Below are 7,591 nucleotides of genomic sequence, written 5' to 3'. Positions count from 1 at the left end.
ATGAATGTCCGCCGGGGTAGGTATCTCCCACGCCGCGGACACTCTCGTGCGAAGTGGCCCAGTTCTCCACACTCATAACACCGGGGCAGTGAGGCCCGGCCACCCCGGGTATTGCGAGGCCCCCAGGGCCCGGGATTGTAGCCAAGCCGGCCGGGCGCGGGCTCCGTTCTCTTCTTCACTTCGGGCAGCTTACCCTGGATACTCTTCAGCTCTTGTCTCATTTCCTCAATCCACTGAGGCTCTCCGACAACGTCCACGGAAGCCTCCATGCTCCGGGCCTTCCCCACGGGGACCGTCACCCCCTGCTCCTGCTGCTCTCGCACCCGGGCCTGACTCCCCACTTCAGGGAAAGCTATGCGTGGGTTCACTCGGATCTGCTCCCACAATGCCTGCTTGATTAACGGGTCCCGGAGTCCAGTCACTAACAGGTCACGCAGGGTAATGTCGATGGGCACTACCCCTACTCCGTCCTTCCGCTCTATGGCGGTGTTTAGCTCCTGGAGAGCGTTCATGTACTGGGTGATGGTCTCTCCCTCCCCCTGCATCCGACTAAACAACCGGGTCCTCAACTCTCCCACGTTTGTTGGATCCCCGTGGGTTTCTTCCAGAATCTGCAGGACCCTGGCAAAGGTGTTGCGGTGTCCCGGGGGTCTCAACATCACTGAACTCCAGGCATCCCCATCTGGCGCCATGAGGGCCACCTCAGCCTCTAAATCAGGGGTCATCGGATGCATGTGGAAGAGGCCCCGCATGCGCTCTGTCCAGCTCCACAGCAGTGTATTGGAGCCAGAAAACCGGGGCAAGTTACTTAGCATAGCCCCCAGCGAGATGCTGGAACGGGGCCCCCTGTTGTGAGTTCATTTTCCCCTTCACTACTGAGGCCCGAGGAACTCCCTCTTCTGGTGAAGAAAGGTAGTGAGCCTGATTGTCAAACACCTGGGGCTGATGATGATGACTGGCTAAGTGGAGTTAATGACTGGATATAAGGCTGCCGACGCCCTTCTGGCCTGCGGGTGATTTCTCTGTGGACTTCTAGGAAACCAGTCTGATTCCTGCTCATCTAAAGCTAAGATTTCTGCTTTGCCTTTTTGCATTAGTGTTTTGTTTTCCTTGCTTTTCTGGATTCTGCCATTCCCTGCTGGGGTGAGCTGAATCTCCTTTTGCCTGTTGCTCTGTCTTCAGAATATTCCTGAGTACTGACATAGCTTTTTTGAAGCCTAGCGTCTTCAGGGCCTTTTTACTGTCAGTTTGTTGGCTCTTATTTTCATAGGGTTTTTCACGGATTGCAGACAGCAGCCTTCCTGTCCTTTCCTATCTAAGCTAGCGTGGGCCCCATCTTTGCTCAGTCTATCTTTCTGTCTGTGTTTTGTTCTTTCTTCTTGCTTCACCGTCATCATTTGTGGGGGGATGCCTTTTGCTTTGGGGTCTACTCTGGGGCAGTTTAGATTTCCCTTTCTGTCTTTAGGCTATGTAGTCCTCCGGCTGTGATCGAGGGGCCTAGGGCATCGTAGGAGCCCCCCACGGCTACTGCTAGTTGTGTTGATAGGTTCAGGGGTCTGCAATCCGATAGCTGCCAACTTCTCTGGTTTTCTGGACTTAGCTAGCATTTCTATTTTTGCCTCCTACGGTGACTCAATCATAACAGAATCACCCGCCATACCGCAGATTCTAGGGTACTCAATAGCAGGAAAGAATTGCATAAAAAAAAAAAAAAAAGTGTGTATATTTTTTCCTCTATATCTCTGAGGCCGTAGGGGAAATTTTTTTTTCTCTCAATGGAGATAAAGCAATTGTCTGATCGTGTGGAGCAGCTCGCTGCGGAAGTGCGGGGAATTTCCGCCTACCTTGCTCATTCACATGCTGCTAAACCAAAGATTCCTACACCTGATGTATTTTTTGGGGATCGGTCTAAATTTTTGAATTTCAAAAATAATTGTAAATTATTTTTTGCCTTGAAGCCTAACTCTTCAGGGAGCTCCGCGCAGCAGGCTAAAATTGTCATCTCTTTGCTGCGTGGCGATCCCCAGGATTGGGCGTTTTCTTTGAAACCAGATGATCCTATTCTGACTAATGTGAACGCATTTTTTCAGGCCTTGGGGTTGTTGTATGACGAACCTAATGCCATTGATCAGGCTGAAAAGACCCTGCTGGCATTGAACCAGGGTCGTGATTCTGCAGAATTGTACTGTCAAAAATTCCGAAAGTGGGCAGTACTTACTACCTGGAATGATAATGCCTTGGCTGCTCTCTTTCGGAAGGGGTTGTCAGAAGCCATAAAAGATACTATGGTGGGATTTCCTGTTCCCTCTGGTCTTGACGATTCTATGTCTTTAGCCATTCAGGTTGATCAGCGTTTACGCGAACGCAGAGCTGCACGAGAGGTGTTGCCACCTGTTGAACAGATGTCTGAACCTATGCAATGTGATAGTTTTTTCCGGGGAGCAGCGTCAGGAGTTCAGAAGGCGTAATAAGTTGTGTTTTTTCTGTGGAGATGCCTCGCATATTATTTCTGTCTGTCCTAAACGCGAGAAACGCTTTGCACACACGTTTTCTGTTGGTGGTGTTCAACCTAAGTTTCTTCTGGCTATTACTCTGATCTGCTCCCTGTCCACTTTTTCCGCCAAGGCTTTTGTGGATTCGGGAGCAGCTCTAAACCTAATGGACTTGGATTTTGCTAAACGTTGTGGATTTCCGATGACACCTCTGCAGACGCCTATCCCTTTGAGGGGGATTGATGCTACTCCTTGGCTAAAAATAAACCTCAGTTTTGGACCCAGGTGGTAATGCGGGTCGCCCCAGACCATCAAGAAAATTGCAGGTTTTTGGTGTTACATAATCTGCATGATACTATTGTTCTGGGGTTTCCCTGGTTACAAATTCATAATCCAGTTTTGGATTGGAAATCTGTGTCTGTGGTGAGTTGGGGTTGTCGGTGTGCCTTTAGTGAGGCTCCGGTGTTTTCCACCTCTCCTCAGTCGCATGATGTTCCTGATTATTTGGCGGACTTTTATGATGTATTTAGTGAGAATGAGTCTGCGTCTCTGCCTCCTCATAGGAGTTATGACTGTGCTATTGAACTGAGCCCGGGGTGTAAATTTCCCAAGGGTCGGCTCTTCAATTTATCTGTACCCGAGCACGAGGCTATGCGGTCCTATATTAAGGAGGCGTTGGAGAAGGGTCATATTAGACCATCCTCGTCACTCTTAGGTGCCGGGTTTTTTTTTGTAGCCAAAAAGGATGGATCATTAAGACCTTGTATTGATTATCGTGCTCTCAACAAAATTACTGTTAAATATCAGTATCCGTTACCCCTGATTTCTGATCTATTCTCCAGAGTTAAAGGTGCTTGCTGGTTTACCAAGCTTGACCTCAGGGGGGCGTATAATCTTATTTGCATTAAGCATGGGGATGAATGGAAGACGGCGTTTAATAGTCCGGAGGGACATTTTGAGTACCTGGTGATGCCTTTTGGGCTCACTAATGCCCCTTCTGTCTTCCATTGCTTCATGAACGATATTTTCCGAGATTTTGTCGATAAATTTTTGATTATCTATCTGGATGATATTTTGATCTTCTCCAAGGATTGGGATTCTCATGTGGAACATATTCGGACTGTATTCCGGATCTTGAGGGAGAATTCCCTGTATGTCAAAGGATCAACATGCCTTTTTGGAGTACAGAGGATTTCTTTTTTGGGATTTATTTTGTCCCCGTCAACTATTGAAATGGACCCGGCCAAGGTACAGGCCATTTACGATTGGGTTCAGCCCACTTCTTTGAAGGCCCTCCAGAAGTTTTTGGGTTTTGCTAATTTTTATCGGAAAGTTATAGCAAAATTTTCTAGTATTGCCAAGCCATTGACTGATTTGACTAAGAAGGGGGATGATGTGTTAAATTGGTCTCCGGAGGCTATTTCTTCCTTTCAGGAGCTGAAGCGAAGATTCACCTCCGCCCCGGTTTTGCGGCAACCTGATGTCTCACTTCCGTTCCAGGTAGAGGTGGATGCTTCTGAGATTGGTGCAGGAGCTGTTTTGTCCCAAAAGGATCCTGTAACATCTAAAATGAATCCCTGTGCTTTCTTTTCCCGAAAGTTCTCTCCATCTGAACGTAACTATGATGTGGGGAATCGGGAACTGTTAGCCATGAAATGGGCATTTGAGGAGTGGAGACATTGGTTGGAGGGAGCTAAGCATCAAGTCGCGGTCCTCACTGACCACAAGAATTTGATTTACCTAGAGTCGGCGAAGCGCTTGAACTCTAGACAGGCTAGGTGGGCCTTGTTTTTTACACGTTTTGATTTTGTGGTTTCTTTTCTTCCTGGAACTAAGAATGTCAAGGCTGACGCCCTCTCTAGGAGCTTCTTTGCTGATTCTCCTGTGGTGACCAAGCCTGCTACCATCTTAGGCGAAGGGGTAGTTCTTTCTGCCATCTCGCCCGATTTGAGACGTGCTCTGGAAGAGTTCCAGGAGGACAAACCTGAGCGTTGTCCCAGTGGAAAGTTGTATGTTCCTGACCAGTGGAAGAAGAGAGTGATGTCTGAAGTTCATTGCTCTGCTTTGGCTGGTCATCCAGGTATTTTTGGTACTAGAGATCTGGTGAGTCGGTCTTTTTGGTGGCCCTCCTTGTCTCGTGATGTCAGGAATTTTGTGCAGTCCTGTGGGACGTGCTCCCGGTCTAAATCGTGTTCTCGCTCTAGTGGGTTGTTGATGCCTTTGCCTGTCCCCAAGAGGCCATGGACCCATATTTCAATGGATTTCATCTCTGATATGCCTGTCTCTCAAAGGATGACTGTTATTTGGGTGATTTGTGATAGGTTCTCTAAGATGGTTCATCTTATACCACTCCCTAAGTTGCTGTCTTCCTCTGAATTGGTGCCCCTGTTTTTACAACAGGTGGTTCGCTTGCACGGGATTCCTGAGAACATTGTATCTGACAGAGGAGTCCAGTTTGTGTCTAGATTTTGGAGAACTTTCTGTTCCAAGCTGGGAATTCAGTTGTCCTTCTCCTCTGCTTTTCACCCTCAGACCAATGGGCAGGCAGAGAGAACAAACCAGACCTTGGAGTCATATTTGAGATGTTTTATTTCTGCTGATCAGGATGATTGGGTTTCATTTTTGCCCTTGGCCGAATTTGCTTTAAATAATAGAGCTAGTTCTGCCACTTTGATGTCTCCTTTTTTTTGTAACTTTGGGTTTCATCCTCGATTTTCTTCAGGGCAGGTGGAGCCCTCTGCCTGCCCAGGGGTTGACACTGTGGTGGAGAGAATGCACCAGATCTGGGACCAAGTGGTGGATAAGTTATCTCTCTCCCAGGAAAAGGCCCAGCGGTTTTCCAACCGACATAGGACCTTTGGTCCCCAATTTAAGGTTGGTGATATGGTGTGGTTATCATCAAAAAATATTGCTATGAAGGTGGCTTCTCCTAAGTTTAAGCCTAGATTTATTGGACCTTACAAGATTTTGGAGATTATTAATCCGGTCTCCTTTCGTTTGGCTCTTCCTGTCACATTTAAAATCCATAATGTGTTCCATAAATCTTTGTTGAAGAGGTTTGTTGAACCTGTTGTTCCGGGGGTTGCACCTCCAGACCCTGTATTGGTTGAAGGTAACATGGAATATGAGGTAGAAAAAGTACTGGATTCCTGTCTGGCTAGACGGAGACTCCAGTATTTGGTTAAGTGGAAGGGTTACGGTCAGGAGGATAATTCCTGGGTCTCTGCCTCTGATATTCATGCCAAAAGATTGGTCCGTGCCTTTCATCGGGCTCACCCTGATCGCCCTGGTGGCGTGGTTGAGGGTTCGGTGACCCCTCCTCAAGGGGGAGGTACTGTTGTGAGTTCATTTTCCCCTTCACTACTGAGGCCCGAGGAACTCCCTCTTCTGGTGAAGAAAGGTAGTGAGCCTGATTGTCAAACACCTGGGGCTGATGATGATGACTGGCTGAGTGGAGTTAATGACTGGATATAAGGCTGCCGACGCCCTTCTGGCCTGCGGGTGATTTCTCTGTGGACTTCTAGGAAACCAGTCTGATTCCTGCTCATCTAAAGCTAAGATTTCTGCTTTGCCTTTTTGCATTAGTGTTTTGTTTTCCTTGCTTTTCTGGATTCTGCCATTCCCTGCTGGGGTGAGCTGAATCTCCTTTTGCGTGTTGCTCTGTCTTCAGAATATTCCTGAGTACTGACATAGCTTTTTTGAAGCCTAGCGTCTTCAGGGCCTTTTTACTGTCAGTTTGTTGGCTCTTATTTTCATAGGGTTTTTCATGGATTGCAGACAGCAGCCTTCCTGTCCTTTCCTATCTAAGCTAGCGTGGGCCCCATCTTTGCTCAGTCTATCTTTCTGTCTGTGTTTTGTTCTTTCTTCTTGCTTCACCGTCATCATTTGTGGGGGGCTGCCTTTTGCTTTGGGGTCTGCTCTGGGGCAGTTTAGATTTCCCTTTCTGTCTTTAGGCTATGTAGTCCTCCGGCTGTGATCGAGGGGCCTAGGGCATCGTAGGAGCCCCCCACGGCTACTGCTAGTTGTGTTGATAGGTTCAGGGGTCTGCAATCCGATAGCTGCCAACTTCTCTGGTTTTCTGGACTTAGCTAGCATTTCTATTTTTGCCTCCTACGGTGACTCAATCATAACAGCCCCCATTGTCAACAGCACCCGCAGCCCCACTCTGGTCGGGCACACCGCCATCTGCGCTCGGAGACGGCATCCTGCCGACTACACCAAATGTGGTACTAGCAGGTACGCAGGACGCAGTGACGAGGCGCGAGACGGTTTAGTGCTTTTAGTAATAACTTTTATAGGCCTAGAGGAAACTGTCCTCAATCGTAGCCTGACCAACCAAAGGGGTAACAAGAGTTGCCCTCGCAGGGGCTCAATACAAACAAACACAAACAGAGTAGAACACGACTATGTCCGGCGAAAGCCGGTCACTATATGGCCGCGGTTTGGCCGACTACGGGTCCTTAACTATATAGTCAACTTAGCTGTCCTGACGTCCCTCGGCGTTCTAGACAGGGGTTCTTCGGCGTAGCAGCCGCTGGGCCCAGCTGCTGAAGAGCTGACGTAGTCTTCGAGTGTTCCAACGCTCTAGTGACACTGGGGCACCACAGGCCTCGGAGGAGTCCTTGGACGGATGGGCCGTAGCCCCCGGACTGGGGCAAATGACAGCGAGGCGGGGTGGCAATTGGCAGGCCACCTGTGCAGCTAACAGCTGCGACGGGGAATCCGCGGCAAGCAACGGCTCAGCCCTTGCCGCGGACCGGAGCGGGACAATGGTGGCCGCCGACGGCACTGGACTTGCCGCGGCCACGGGTTAGAGCATGGCGGCTGCGGGTGGCAGGAGACAGGCCGCAGCCACGGGCAGGGATGGGGCGGCAACGGCCGCAAGTGACCGCGGGCAGGCCGCAGCCGCGGGCAGGGATAAGGCGGCAACGGACATGAGTGACTGCGGTCAGAGGCCGCAACCGCGGGCAGGGAAGAGGCGGCAACGGCCGCGAGTTGAAGCGGGACAGCGGCTCTCGGACGGTCATCTGGGCGCTGTCCCTCTGATGTCCTGGGGGAACGTCTCTCATGGCTCTGGTAGGTCGCTTTCGCTCTCAGTC

The sequence above is a fragment of the Dendrobates tinctorius genome, unplaced genomic scaffold (assembly GCF_039654945.1).
Source record: "Dendrobates tinctorius isolate UK_male_01 unplaced genomic scaffold, ASM3965494v1 ptg000032l, whole genome shotgun sequence".
NCBI classification, from domain to species: domain Eukaryota; kingdom Metazoa; phylum Chordata; class Amphibia; order Anura; family Dendrobatidae; genus Dendrobates; species Dendrobates tinctorius.
The sequence above is the reverse complement of the archived record's forward strand: the minus strand, read 5'-3'. Positions refer to the sequence as shown.